Source organism: Hyperolius riggenbachi, chromosome 3, assembly GCF_040937935.1.
Source record: "Hyperolius riggenbachi isolate aHypRig1 chromosome 3, aHypRig1.pri, whole genome shotgun sequence".
Lineage (NCBI taxonomy): Eukaryota > Metazoa > Chordata > Amphibia > Anura > Hyperoliidae > Hyperolius > Hyperolius riggenbachi.
This window is the reverse complement of record NC_090648.1, coordinates 301,692,699-301,708,493: the sequence shown is the minus strand read 5'-3', so window position 1 is coordinate 301,708,493 and position 15,795 is coordinate 301,692,699. Positions and strand designations below refer to the sequence as shown.

At 43.6% G+C, this 15,795-nt stretch overlaps 1 long non-coding RNA gene across 4 annotated transcripts in view; it reads left to right on the top strand.

The window, feature by feature from the left end:
• Nucleotides 1-15,795, top strand: part of LOC137561444 (uncharacterized) — a 411,299-nt gene that overhangs the window by 2,809 nt on the left and 392,695 nt on the right. For all 4 annotated transcript variants that reach the window (XR_011030017.1, XR_011030014.1, XR_011030015.1 and 1 more), the window contains exon 2: nucleotides 3,363-3,415. This is a non-coding gene — a long non-coding RNA (uncharacterized lncRNA). The remainder of the gene's footprint in view (nucleotides 1-3,362; nucleotides 3,416-15,795) is intronic.

The following is a 15,795-nucleotide window of genomic DNA, read 5'->3' as shown; positions in this document are numbered from 1 at the left end:
GCCCTCCTAGAACTCCTATTCATCAGATCTGGCCCAATACAACCTGTCATCTAAAAGGCCACTCTGCTTATGACCGGTTCCACAAAATTCGCCCCCTCATAGACCACCTGTCATCAAAATTTGCAGATGCTTATACCCCTAAACAGTCATTTTGAGACATTTGGTTTCCAGACTACTCACGGTTTTGGTCCCGTAAAATGCCAGGGCAGTATAGGAACCCCACAAGTGACCCCTTTTTAGAAAAAAGACACCCCAAGGTATTCTGTTAGGTGTATGACGAGTTCATAGAAGATTTTATTTTTTGTCACAAGTTAGCGGAAATTGATGTTTATTGTTTTTTCACAAAGTGTCATTTTTCACTAACTTGTGACAAAAAATAAAATCTTCTATAAACCCACCATAAACCTAACGGAATACCTTGGGGTGTCTTCTTTCTAACATGGGGTCACTTGTGGGGTTCCTATACTGCCCTGGCATTTTAGGGGCCCTAAACCGTGAGGAGTAGTCTAGAAAACAAATGCCTCAAAATGACCTGTGAATAGGACGTTGGGCCCCTTAGCACACCTAGGCTGCAAAAAAGTGTTACACATGTGGTATCGCCGTACTCAGGAGAAGTAGTATAATGTGTTTTGGGGTGTATTTTTACACATACCCATGCTGGGTGGGAGAAATCTCTCTGTAAATGGACAATTGTGTGTAAAAAAAATAAACAAATTGTCATTTACAGAGATATTTCTCCCACCCAGCATGGTCTTCAAGTGTATTATAAGCTCTTTTATTTATTTAAAGCATCAGAAAGACAAAAAGGGCAACTCTGTACGACGTTTCGAGAGGCGACTCCTCTCTTTCTCAAGCTGACAAGCCCTCTGAATACATGAAACACAATCAGCCTTAAATAGTCCTTGCTCCTCTAGGGAGCCAATCAGAATGGTCTGGACGCCCTTGTTGTTCCTGGAGACAGAGGGACAACGACCAATAGCACGTCACATCTAGATGGTTGGGTGCTGCCTGTAACTATTCGTCTACTCCCACCCAGCATGAGTATGTGTAAAAATACACCACAAAACACATTATACTACTTCTCCTGAGTACAGCGGTACCACATGTGTGGCACTTTTTTGCACCCTGAGGGCTCGTTTCCACTGTTGCAGTGCGGAATCGCCTGCATTCCACCGCGGACGAAATCGCATGCTGATGCGTTTCCGCATGCAGGTTTCCCCGCGATGTCGCATACAATTTCGCATGGCTAGGAAGCAGGCAAATTTAACCATGTCACTGCCAGTGCAAATTTCCATAGCCTTTCATGCGAATTCGTACGCGAAATCGCGGGGAAAACCGCATGACAAAGCCGCATGCGATTTCCCTATTAAAAGCATTGCGGGCGATTCGCCCGCATTCCTGCCGCACGCGAAATCTGACGGCTCTGCCGTGCAGATTTTCCCCGCACACCAAAACGCACCCGCGTGATGCACAAGTGGAAACAATCCCATCCACTTGTATTGCCTATGCGAATCCGCATGCAGTCGCTATAGTGGAAACGAGCCCTTAGTGCGCTAAGGGGCCCAAAGTCCAATGAGTACTTTTAGGATTTCACAGGTCATTTTGCGACATTTGGTTTCAAGACTACTCCTCACGGTTTAGGGCCCCTAAAATGCCAGGGCAGTATATGAACCCCACAAATGACCCCATTTTAGAAAGAAGACACCCAAAGATATTCTGTTAGGAGTATGGTGAGTTTATAGAAGATTTTATTTTTTGTCACAAGTTAGCGGAAAATGACACTTTGTGAAAAAAAACAATTAAAATCAATTTCCGCTTACTTGTGACAAAAAAATAAAATCTTCTATGAACTCACCATACTCCTAACGGAATACCTTGGGGTGTATTCTTTCTAAAATGGGGTCACTTGTGGGGTTCCTAAACTGCCCTGGCATTTTAGGGGCCCTAAACCGTGAGGAGTAGTCTAGAAAACAAATGCCTCAAAATGACCTGTGAATAGGACGTTGGGCCCCTTAGCGCACCTAGGCTGCAAAAAAGTGTCACACATGTGGTATTGCCGTACTCAGGAGAAGTATTATAATGTGTTTTGGGGTGTATTTTTACACATACCCATGCTGGGTGGGAGAAATCTCTCTGTAAATGGACAATTGTGTGTAAAAAAAAGAAAAAAAATTGTCATTTACAGATATATTTCTCCCACCCAGCATGGGTATGTGTAAAAATACACCACAAAACACATTATACTACTTCTCCTGAGTACAGCGGTACCACATGTGTGGCACTTTTTTGCACCCTAACTGCGCTAAGGGGCCCAAAGTCCAATGAGTACCTTTAGGATTTCACAGGTCATTATGCGACATTTGGTTTTAAGACTACTCCTCGCGGTTTAGGGCCCCTAAAATGCCAGGGCAGTATAGGAACCCCACAAATGACCCCATTTTAGAAAGAAGACACCCAAAGGTATTCTGTTAGGAGTATGGTGAGTTCATAGAAGATTTTATTTTTTGTCACAAGTTAGCGGAAAATGACACTTTGTGAAAAAAAAACTATTAAAATCAATTTCCGCTTACTTGTGACAAAAAATAAAATCTTCTAAATCCACAACGGAACTCTGGTCCCTACCTTTCGTGTCTCTACCTCTCCTTCTAGATTGTAAACCTTTGGGCAGGGTCCTCCTCCTTTTGTGTCCTACCTGATCATGCACCTCCATTACTGTGAACCCATGCTATGCATTTGAGTGAACCTAACTTGCCTAATCTCCATGCTCCATCCAGTGACTAAGCATTACCTTATGGTCATACTGTGCTGTGTGATCTGGTTTTCTTGTATTCCTGTATTGTCATATTGCTGCCTGTATATCACCCCTAAATATTGTCTGTAACCTAAATTAATGTTCAGCGCTGTGTAATATGTTGGCGCTTTATAAATACAATAAATAATAATAATAATAATGTGTTGCAGGTATTGCTTATACAGGTATAAAACTCCAGCTACATTGCTGATCTGGTGTGTTTTTTTGTGTTTCTGCTCAGAACACATGGGGCTTGATTCACAAAGCTGTGATAATTATCACGGTAGCGCTAGCATCATAGCGTTTTGCACAAAAATGGGCGCAAGTTTTTGCGTGCAAATTCATATTTGCGCATGAAAACCATTACGCGCGTTATAGTGCACGCAAAACGCTAGCACGACCGTGATAAGTTATCCATGAAGCAGAACATTTTTTTTCACACTTCCAAAAAATTTGCAATATGCAGCATGTATTATTGAAGATACTGTCATTGTTTAGAGTAGAAAACATGAATAGTAAAAAAAATATATAGACATTTCACAGATTTTATTGTGAATTTATTTTTAAACAGGTACATTTGCTGATCTGTGGCCAGCTAAGCTTGGTGTGTATTTTGGTGAGAAGGTGAGTCATGTAAGCCAATGTGTAATATTTTGGCAGGCTATAAATAGGAAAAAAATATTTGATATACTCTTCAATTAAATGCATATACATCAAAGTACTGTATATGAGCCTTTAAGTTGTTCACCTTTAGCTGACTTCTCTATTAGTGTTTTCTTAATCATTCTCAATGAAGAACTATTTAATGACACATTTAATAGTACAAAATAACAGTTCTTTTTAAGGTAAGTGTCTTGTTCTATCGTATGCGTAAAACAAAACTACTTGCTAATCAAAGCTAGATTAGTTATTCAAGTGGAAAACCTGACATTCATGCAGGTTAAAAAGGTCAATAGCTTGTTAGCTAAAAATAGATTGCTTTAATGTTGAAGGGGCATGACAGGTTCCCTGGCAGAGTGGCTCACTAACGAAGCTCCTCTTTGTGCCATTTATTGGGAAGCAAGTGTCAAGGAAGGAGGAAATTGACAGAAAAAAAAAAGATCATGTCCCTTTCTCAGATTCATTCAGTTATCATCATTAGTTGATAAATTGCGCATGACACATATCCTTCAGATGTGTATACAGTTTGTAACCGCTACTAATTACATAAAATATTTTTGAAAGAACACGAAAAGAATCCACACGGTATTTTCTGCTATTGTGACAAATGACAGGGCAATCACAATTTTCACAGCAGAATTTTGACATCAAGTCTGAATGGCATTAGGAGGGTTATGTAAGATGTGTTTTATATTTAGACTGAAAAGAATAAAAAAATGCCTTGCTTATTTCAACAAAGAAATGATCCATACGGTAGTCTAAGACATTGAGGAGGGTTTGGGTGACTTAAATGGGAACAGGATATAATTAGACTTCTAGACTCAAAGGCATATTCCTTGCAGTGTTCCCTTCAAATCTGACATTTTTATGGAAACCCAATGTATCCTATCCTTCTGTGCATGATACAATTTGGCTTCTTCAGTATCTATATGTCTCTGTATTTTTTTCATTTAACTTCTATGCATTTCTAAGAAATTAGTTGCAGTGCATACAATATTTATATGGATTTATACATGATGCAGAACATACATTTTATTTTTGAAATGCACATAGCTGGCTTTTTTGAGCAACTTTCCGAGAGATGCTTTGTAGTTGTTTCAGATCCTGATTTACTTTTTTCCAATAGTGTCCTTTCTAAGTGTAAAGGTGCCCATTAACTGTACAATCCCCTAAAGCAGTGTTCCCCAACCCTGTCCTCGAGGCCCACCAACACTGCATGTTTTGCATAAATCCACAGAGGTAGGTAATCAGCTCTGCTGCAACATTACCCCACCTGTGCATGTTTGTGGTTTTCTGCAAAACAAGTACTGTTGGTGGGTCTTGAGGATAGGGTTGGGGAACTGTGCCCTAAACGATCAACAGTATGATCGATTGAATTAGTGTAACGGTTGGTGTCAGCACACAGAGAGTATCTGATTATTGATGATCTGCAGTATCACCAACAATACAGATGTATACCTGATTATTAGTGATCTGCAGAATCACCAATACTACAAGTATGGCTAACCTCTGGACACCTAATAAAGTGTAAGTGTTTTGGTGCAACCGTAACTTTAATAGTTTGAAGAAACCTCACCAGAGGGGCTGGTGAGGTACTATCAGTACACGAAGCGTGCACTAGCGTACAAGCTCCAGCAAGCTGGAGAAACAATACTGAAGAGGCTGAATCTCCCGAGGAGCGGGTGATTCAGAATATACTGCAGGCAAATTAACACCCGAGGGACGGGTGAGTCAACCTATACAGCAGCCTAAGAGATACAGTAATACTAAAATGACCGATACCTAGTGAGCAGGTAATTAAGGCTGAACTATAGCCTAGCAGAGTTGCTTAACCAGTGGAGCTGGTGCAGTAAACACCTCACCAGTGGCGAGAGCCCACTGGCGAGTAGAATGGTCAGGCAGGCAAGGTCGGCAACAGAGAGGTACGTATAGGTACAGAATCGTGAGACAAGAGAGTAAACGGTAATCAAGCAGAGGTTCAGCAACAGGAAAGTACGTATCGGTACAGAATCGTGAGACAAGAGAGTAAACGGTAATCAGGCAGAGGTTCAGCAACAGGTAGGCAGATAGGCGAAAGTACAGGATCAGAAAGCAGGATCAGAGTCAGAGGTAATAGCTAAGAGTCATACACAGGAGATCAATACAGTAAGCAATAACCTAGTCTGGGTGTGATATCCTTAGCATCAACACCCGGGAACTAGTCTAAACAAATAACAATAACAAGGTAGCAATATCCTAGTCTAGGTGTGAAATCCTTAGCAACAACACCAGGGAACTAGCCTATGGTCTGAGCGCTAACACGCAAGTATTCACGACAACAGACAATGTAACAATGAAGCCCGGAGGCTTATGAAGCAGAGGAGACCTCACTGGCACGCCCCCCTCTCATCAGCCAATCCTGGCCGCCATGGGTCTCCTCTCACGTCAGCTGACCAGCCAGTCAGCTGATGGGCTTCCTCCCCGCATAAAGGTCTGTGCGCGCGCCTGTGCGCTAAGGCAACCCCCGGCAAGTAAGACGGCTCCGTCCTTGGCGTCCTGTTTGCTGGAGGAACGGATGGCCGCATGGAGGCAGCTGCGGCGGCGGTGCTGTTCGCCGCAGCTGCCTCGTACATTACAATTAGTTACTATTGATAGCTTCTATTAATGGCAAATGATTGAATTTCGAAACAATTCTTTGAAGGTGGCCACACACGATACAATAAAATGATTTGATTTTACGGAAATTTGATAAATATGATTGGATCTCCCAGAAAAAATCAAAAGCTTTTTTTTTTTATTCGACTGAAAAATGCAATCGGATTTCTTGTTTGTTTTCGATTTTTATTGATTTGGAATGCTGGAATTTTTTCTTCAATTTTTCTAAAGATTGTATGGTGTGTGTGATTGTCAATTTATTAATTTACACATCCTAGCAATTTTCTCAGAGTTTCCTATCATTTTTATCATAATTGTGGAAAAATTGAACATGTAAGTGGTACATTGGTCATATTTTTGAAATGTTACAATCAGTCAGAAAAATGTATTGCAATTCTTGAATTGAACAGATATTTAAAAAAATGGTATGGTGTATGTGGCCACCTTGAGTCTGATCAGATTGCTTTTCATTTTCTCGGTGGGCCCGAACAATCGTATTCCTTCCGGAAATTGGATTGTTAATGGGCATCTTAAGCCAGCTCATCAATATTACAGGCATGAGAACAGTTTTGCACTGCAAATTTAATAATCAAAATAATAACCATATTACTAGACACCCATATTTGTCAAAGGAGTTTTTCCCCAAACCAGTTAAACTGGTAATACTGATGTTGCAATAGAGTCAATGCAAACTTATGACTCCGCTCCGAGGTGACAGGTGCAACATTTGAGTGGGTTGAATAGTGCTACGGATGAATTGGCCATGGTATTTTGAGGAAGATTAGGCATTAGGAAGAACTTTACATTGGAGGAGGAAGGCAAAGCATCAGAAATGGGTTTACATTGGGGGGGGGGGGGGGGGGGGAATCAGTTAGAGATAGCAGATCCACCAGGGGAGAGGAGAGCAGTGAACTACCAGATGATAAGCAATGGAAAGCTGTTAGTAGAATATCTTCACTTTACCAATTTTCGATCAGCCTCGGCCATTGGTGGAATCCACATTTTTTCCACTTTAAGAAATCAGGATTATGGCTGGAAAACATAAATGAAGAGCCTTCCATTTTTTATAAAATAAAAAACAAAACCCTCTCCTAAAATGTAAAAGCAACAAACTATAGTGGCATGCAATCGACTGAGAAGTAAGCATAATATCAGGCTGAGAATGCAGGGGGCATGTTACTACATATTATTTTGATTTGCACATTTTGACAGCACATGTACATTATGTAGTTTGTGTATCTTGGGTTATATACATAATGCATATGTTGCTTGTGTAACATGAGTAATGCAAATAGTGTAACAAATTATGAAAGTAGTTTACATAACGCCGATAAAATCTACATGTGCTGTTATTCTAATCACCACAAAGGAGCTATAGAGAGCACTACAGAAGGAATATGAAGGGCTCTATAAGAGGACTATGGAGGACACTACAGAAGGAAAATGAAGGGCTTTATGATGGGACTATGGATAGTACTACAGAAGGGGCGGGAAGGGTTCTACAAGGGGATAATGAAGGGCACTACAGAATGAATATAAAGGGTGTTACAAGGGGGCTATGGAGGGCACTGCAGGGGGCTCTGGAGGTTACAACGGGATATCTGAAGCACAACTATTACAGGGGGCAGTGCATGGCATTACTTGAATGGAGAAGGAAGGGTACCCAAATACTATATTGATTTGTACCTCCAGAGGTGGTGGAATTTTACCTCTCTCAGCACCATGCCTGCCATCCATCCTCCTCTACTGCAGCCTCACACTCTTATCTGCCTCCTGGTCCTGAGTTTTCCTGCATGTCATGAGACCTCTTTAGACCTTTAGACCTGTAGAAGATCAAGACAGACGCAGAGAGCAGCGGGCTGTTACAGTAGGGGAGGATAAATGGCAGACATAATGCTAGAAGAGTTAACATTCCAGTACTACCACTGTGATTCCCTGTCTGGAAAGTGCAGTGAGAAGGATGTGAGGCGGCTCCTTGGAAAGCACAGGAGGAGACCTGGCAGAGAAGTTGACTCCCCTCCCTGCTCCTCCCTATCTTCCCCAACCCGACTACTGTGGGGGGATGTTTTCCCAGTAGTAATGCCACAGAGACTTGTAGAGGTAAATAAGTATTTTTTTGTCTTGCTTGTCTAAAATATGAATGAGGTACAAAGGAGAAAAAGGCGAATAGAACTGAGATTTTCAGTCAAGGTAAAGATGGATCTTAAGGTTTAAAAAGAATCTGTCACAATCACTTATGATTATTTACCTTTCCACAACTAATATTTACTACTTTTGTGACATGCTTCTAAGATGTAATTTCTCCATTTCATCAAATTCAGTAAAACTTGAATGTGTAGGCCAGATTCTATTCAATGCTAGTTTAAATGCCCTTTTGAAATATTGGGCAATGCCTTCACTTAAAGGGACACTTAAGTCAAACAAAAAAAATGAGTTTGACTCACCTAGGGCTTCCAATAGCCCCCTGCAGTTGTCCGGTGCCCTCGCCGTCTCCCTCCGATCCTCCTGGCCCCGCCGGCAGCCACTTCCGGTTTCGGTGACAGGAGCTGACAGGCTGGGGACGCGAGTGATTCTTCGTGTTCCCAGACACATTAGCACCCCTTATGCTGTTATATGGTATATGATATATGCTATAGCAGCATAGATGGCGCTATTGTGGCCATGAACGCGGAGAATCACTCGCGTCCCCAGCCTGTCAGCTCCTGTCACCGAAACAGGAAGTGGCTGCCGGCGGGGCCAGGAGGATCGGAGGGAGACAGCGAGGGCACAATACAGCTTCAGAGGGCTATTGGAAGCCCCAGGTGAGTAAAACTCATTTTTTTTTTTGACTTAAGTGTCCCTTTAAAGTGGAAATTTGCATGTGGAGTACACAGGTATCTAGTAACAGGGATCTTACTGTTCCGAATCTCTGACACAACTATTGCACATGTGAAAGAACAGCACTTACTAGCATTCCACACAGTCTTTATTTTTAGCTGAAAGTGCTCTTTGGATCAATATTGTGGCCTAATGGGCAATCACTACACACAAAGTTTTGTAATAGAAAAATACTATAATGCAAGGTGAAATACGGATTTCAGACTCTCAACTAGTCTTCACCTGTGGTTCTGAAGGTTACTTTAGGCATAATGGCTCTCAGTAAATCTGATAATAGATGAAAAGTACATTACAAATGTATACAGACAAGGAGAACATTGGCTTCACAAAGAAATTGCTTTTGCTCAAATATCTTATCCAGAATTACACCTACCATGTATTTATCTCCCACATCATCTTGGCAGGCTTTGTAGTGCTTTTAGTGTTTTTCCAAAAAATAAAATGAATTGTGTGGCTTATTTTGATGTATAGAATACACTTTCCAGAGATTTTTTTTTAATAATGATTTTATCTCCATGCTGATTTTTAACTTAGTAACTATTAAATAAGCCTGAATGGATGAAAGACATTTCTTTGCAAGCTCTCTGTATTCCACAAGCCTTTATCAAATCTGATGCATATTTTGAATATTACAAATTTTTACCTTCACTGAATATTTTATTTTTTAATGTTTAGAGGAAAAAATTACTTTTGAACTTGGTCTGCAAAGGGAACATTCTATCGGGTCACAAATTTAGTAGGGTTAGGTTTGACGTGGTTTTAGAGACACTGCTTACTACTAAGATGGCATGCTTAAATGTGATACAGTACATTAAAAAAGTCAGTGAAAATCCAGCTGTAAGGGCCTGAGCCCATTAATGCAGTTGTATCCCCTTCTGTCCTCTTTTCAGCATCTTTAACATTGATGTGTAACTGAAAAGCGGACACAACTGTGTCAGTGGGCTCAGGTCCTGACAAATCTCAGCTCTACTGAAGATATTTTATAACGTCACTTTATTAAATATTTTTCTTTCCATTTCAATTTACTGTCAAAAATAATTTTCATATATTTCTAAGATGTCCAAATCTGTCAGTAATTTTATTTGAATGTTACCCTTGGATGACATGTAGAGGCTGAGGGGTGGGGGTGTTAAAAGGATTGGGGGGAGGAGTGAGCATCAAGTGGAGTGACAGGGTGTGAATGTGAGGATACAGGTTTGCCTCTTAGTATACATGCAGAAAACAATGCTTCTAGGGCAGCTTTTCTCAACCTTTTTACCCCGGAGGAACCCTGCAAATACTTTTTGGATCTCAAGGAACAGCTGAATTCAAGTCCGGGCCGAGGCAGAGGCGAGAGAGGCTCCAGCCTCAGGGCGCATTGTAGGAGGGGGCGCACAACTTACTCAGCTATCATTACCCTATTGTGTTTGAAGCAGAGAGAAATAAGGGGATACATGGCAGTCACTGCAAACCAGATAACCAGAGATTAAGGTTTTGGGGGCCTGGGGCACCTTTTAGTCTAATAGTCTAATCAGTGTGTGATGGCTGGGGTGGGATGGATAGAGGGACGCACTTTTGTGTCTCAGCCTTGGGTGCTGGAGGACCTTGTCCCAGCTCTGGCTGAATTTATTTTGCAGGTGGCATGATCTTTAAAAGCTGGTTTGGCTGTTTATGTCACTAACCTTTTACAGTGCCTTTCATTATGCTCTTTGTTCTAGTGCGTTTTATGTATATTTTCAATGTAATGCTCCTTTTTATCGTACCCCCTATTATAGTGTGCTCTCTATCACAATTCCCCCAACTACCACGATGGGGAAAAATACCAAGGACCCCTGGGGTGCCAAGGAACCTTAGTTGAGAAAGCCTAATCTAGGGGGATAAGTCATTAACAGATAATTTAATAATACCGTTCTCTATTGTTTTTTTCTGGAGTAGCTCTATAGCACCATACATATGCCCCTCATACATCCCCATGGTTGGTTTTGCACCCCTGGTGGCAAAGTACATTTAAATAAAGAATAAGGCTTCTTAACCTGCAGCCTTACATCCTTGTCTTTGACACTTATTTTATAAAGTGTGGCTCCATTGATCTCTATCAAAATTTTCAAAATCCTAGTTCTTCCAAGTAGCGAATGCTTAAAGGGAACCTTAACTGGCGAGGAAAAATAAATTCACTTACCTGGGGGCTTTCCCAAGCCTCCTGCAGCCGTCCGGTGCCCGCGCCGGTCCTTCGGTGCCCTCCGGTCTCCCTCCGCCGCTAAGTTTCGTTTTCGGATGACTTCCGCATTCCTCGTCGTAAACTGCAGTAAAGCGCATCCGCATGACGCGTTTGGCGTCATGCACATGACACGTTTGGCGTCATGCGGACGCGCTTTACTGCAGTTTACGACGAGGAATGCGGAAGAGGCCCGAGGACGACTGGCAGTCGTCCGAAAACGAAACTTAGCGGCGGAGGGAGACCGGAGGGCACCGAAGGACCGGCGCGGGCACCGGACGGCTGCAGGAGGCTTGGGAAAGCCCCCAGGTAAGTGAATTAATTTTTCCTCGCCAGTTAAGGTTCCCTTTAAGCACACCAAGCTAAGCCTATAACTAATGCTTTGCCTATGCATCAGTTTAGATGATGCATTAAGTGTGAAATAGATGCTGTCATTAAAAAGGCTACATCTTTTTGCAACTTTAAATTTTTTTTTAACATGCGCAGATTGCTTTAAAGTGTACTAGAGATGATATAAAATACGTTTTATACATACCCGGGGTTTCCTCCAGCCCCACGTGCATGGATTGCTCCCACGCTGCCGTCCTCAGCCTTCTGTATCGCTGGTACCGGGTCCTGTAACTTCAGCCAGTCTTGGTCAGTCTGCGCAAGAGAAGTGTGCTCTCTACATATCTCTCCGGCAGCCTGCCCAGAAAGCTGAGGTCAGCGGTGTGGGAGCAATCCATGCGCATGGGGCTGGAGGAAGCCCCAGGTATGTATAAAACTTTTATTTTATATCGTCTCTGGTTTCCTTTACAGTAAATATTCCAATTGCTTCACCAAAATAAAGTAGGGCCTGTATAAAGGGAATTGTTCCTACATACTGTGGTATGTTTTATGTAAATAAAAACAGCCAGTACTGAGATATTTGTATTAAGGAGTCTTCGGCAGTCTTTGGAATAGCTCAGGCTTCTGAAGACCGGCAGCTCTGTACTGCGCATGCGCGAGTGCACGAGAGGGGGCACAGTACAGAGCAGCCCGTCTTCGGAAGCCCAGGTGCTTCTGAATACTGCCGAAGTCTCCCCAACCTGGAAGAGAGCAGTCCAATTGGTTGTGGACTGCTAACTGGAGAGCCTGTGGGGGAACATGGACATCGGGAGGAGGACGGGAAGGCTCTATAGGCCCCAGAGTCTTCCCTCTCCTTAGATGACTATTTCTTAATTTTAAACTCACTTCAGTCTCCCTTTAACAGATCATTATACAATGTTAACTGTATTGATACTATCTTTGTCTCTAGCAATATAGATCTAGCGTGTGTATGTCCCTGATACAGGAAACTGGCATGGCAATAAAACTCTTACTAACGGCACTATGTACCAGGAGTTACGCTAGTAGTGCAACCAGGTGTACTCGACTCATGTGACTGTTGCTAATTCACACTACTAACAGTAACGCTCATTAGTAACACATATTACTATAGCAACAGTTGCACTATTTGAATACTGCAGATTGCACTAATAGCTTAACTTGTTGTACACAGCGCTATAAGTTTGGGTAATATGGCCGCACGATGTCTGTGCATGGTAATGTTACCGCGGTTTCCTGCATCACGCCCTATATGGCTAACAGAGATGGTCAATGAGGTGATAATAATTAAAGGTTGATGCAAATTGTTTGCCAATTTATGCCGCTTAGAAATGGACAATCCGACAGATGATGCATTTAAATGGTCCATTTTCAAGCTACAAAAATGTGCATAATCTCAATATACAATTTGCATCAGTTCAGAATTATTCGCATGTCATTGACCATTTGTAGTGATTAACACTTTCAGCTCTAGGATCCTGATTTCTGCACCCGCAAAGTATTTTTTCTGTATGATGTTCCTATGTCCTTCACTTGTATCCTCTAGGCACTAGGCAGGGCCGGCGCTACCTTAGAGGCAAGGGGGACAATTGCCCTGGTTCCCCAGAGCATGTAGGGACCCCCAAGGATACCCCCCATCTTGGGAGGGATGGTCAGGGGCCCAGGAGGGAAATTGGCTGCAACAAATGCTCCTAATGATGCTTTTTGGTCAAGGGGTGTTTTTTGGGGCCCCATTGTTACTAGAACTGGCCCTGCCTCTAGGCAGTGGCGTACCTAGGGCATTTGACACCCGGTGCTGGGTATTATAAGACACCCCCCCCCCCCCCCCAAAAAAAAAATAAAGGGGCAAAAAACGGGTGGGGCTATAACATGCGCGCCGCGGCAAAAAAATGGGCGTGGACGTGACCGGATGAGGGCAGAGCTAACTGTAATTTAACGTGAACCTGGGGTGAGAGTGATATGGAGGCTGCCATATTTATTTCCTTTTAAACAATACTAGTTGCCTGCCAGCCCTGCTGATCTATTTAGCTGCAGTAGGGAACTGAATCACACCAGAAACAAACATGCTTGTTCAGGGTCTATGGTTGAAAGAATTAGAGGCAGAGGACAAGCACGGCAGCCAGGCAACTGGTATTGCTTAAAAGGATATAAATATGGCAGCCTCACTATTATTCTCACCTCAGGTTCCCTTTAAAAGTGCAACGCAAAGACAGTGGACCCAAGTTTTGGTGACCCTTTCCCCAGAAAATTCACATACTTGTGCAGGTTCTCTCAAGAAAATACACGTAATGTGTGCAGATTTGCCCAGAGAATACATTTAATCATGTCGGCAGATTTGCCCAGAAAATACATGCAATCATGTCGGCAGATTTGCCTAGAAAATACATGCAATCATGTCGGCAGATTTGCCCAGAAAATACATGCAATCATGTCGGCAGATTTGCCCAGAAAATACATGCAATCATGTCGGCAGATTTGCCCAGAAAATACATGCAATCATGTCGGCAGATTTGCCCAGAAAACACTTCAATCGTGTAGCAGACCTGGCCAGAACATAAACGTAAAAATATAAATAAAAAAAAAAAAAAAACATTTACTCACCTGCAGCAAAGCTCCTGTTCCGGGCCTCCAGCCGGTGCGCAGCTCCCACGATCCTCTGCAGACAGAAACTGAAACTCCCAAAGTCTCCAGAGCAGGGCTTCGGACATTTTACTATAGTCCTGCTCTGCCGCTGTGGTGAACTGACACGGCATCTATTAGATGCTGAAAGTCAGTTTACGCTGGGGGGTGTTTGGAGAATTTTAGGGTGTGCTTCAGCACCCAAAGCACCCCCCGGTGCCGCCACTGCCCCCAGTATAGGTAGCTAGCAGTTGCCCCCAGTATAGGTAGCTAGTTGCCCCCAGTGAAGGTAGTATAGTTGCCCCAATATAGCTAGTATAGTTGCCCCTAGGATAGGCAGCATAGCTGCTGCCCCCAATGTAGGTAGTGTTGCTGCACCCAGTGTAGCTAGTATAGTGGCCCTCGTACAGCTGCCCTCCAGTATAGGTAGTATAGTGGCCCCCATAGTTGCCCCAGTATAGCTAGTATAGTGGCCCACAGTTTAGATAGTATAGTGGCCCCCAGTGTAGCTAGTATAGTGGCCTAAAGGTAGCTAGTAAAGTTGCCCCCAGTGTAGCTAGTATAGTGGCCTCCATTGTAGCTGGTATGGTGCCCCCCCCCAGTATAGGTAATATAGTGGCCCCCATAGTTGCCCCCAGTATAGCTAGTGTAGCGACCCCCAGGCCCAGTGTAGCTAGTATAGTGGCCCCCCGTATAGCTGCCCCCAGTATAGGTAGTATAGTGGCCCCCAGTGTAGCTAGCATAGTGCCCCCCCCCCCCGTGTAGCTAGAAGGAGGGGCGACAGCAGGGACATATCCCCTCCCTCACCTGGGTCCCCTCCTTCTGCCTCTCTCCCCCCCCCCCAAAATGCGGACAGCAAACGGCGAGCAGGCGGGCACGGAGAATACTCACGTTACTTTCGCGTATCAGCCTGGAACGCTGCGTCGCCGGCACTTGCCTCTTCTGCGCCTCCAATGATTGGAGGAGCAGAAGAGGCACGTGACGGCGACGCAGCGTTCCAGGCTGATATGCGGAAGTGACGTAAGTATTCTCCGCTGCCCGCATTTTGGGGGGGGGGGGGAAATGCGGGCAGAAGGAGGGGACACAGGTGAGGGAGGGGGGGGGGATATGTCCCCCTTCCCCGCCGCTATCCCTGCTGTCACCCCTCCTCCTAGCGCTGCTCTTCCCCTCCTGGCTTCTGCATGACTTTATCTATGGGGGGTCGTGGCGACACCCCCCTGGCTGTCTGGCACCCGGTGCGCCACGCCCCCCTGCGCTCTGTGGTAGGAACGCCACTGCCTCTAGGCACTGTGGTTTCCTGTCAGAATCCAAAAACTTGCTGGTGTGCCAATTTTGACTACTACGTTGTGGCAGGGGTATCCGGTTTTGAGTTTGTTTGAATCACAGTTAGGCCTGGAACCCACTAGGAGTGCTTTTCTGAGCGTTTTGTGATTTGAAAGCTCTTGCTAATGTAATGTTATGGGTGTGATCCCACTTGAGCGATGTGATTTTATAAAAGTCCCCCATAGCATTGCATTAGCAAGAGCTTTTTCAAATCACTGGCACTTAGAAAACGTTGCTAGTGGGTTTGAGCCCCTAGGCTCCTTTTCCACCGAAGATCAACAATCAGCATTGGTATATATAAACCATTTGTAAATGCAGGAAAAATTCAGCATGCAGAATGTTTGCAATTGGT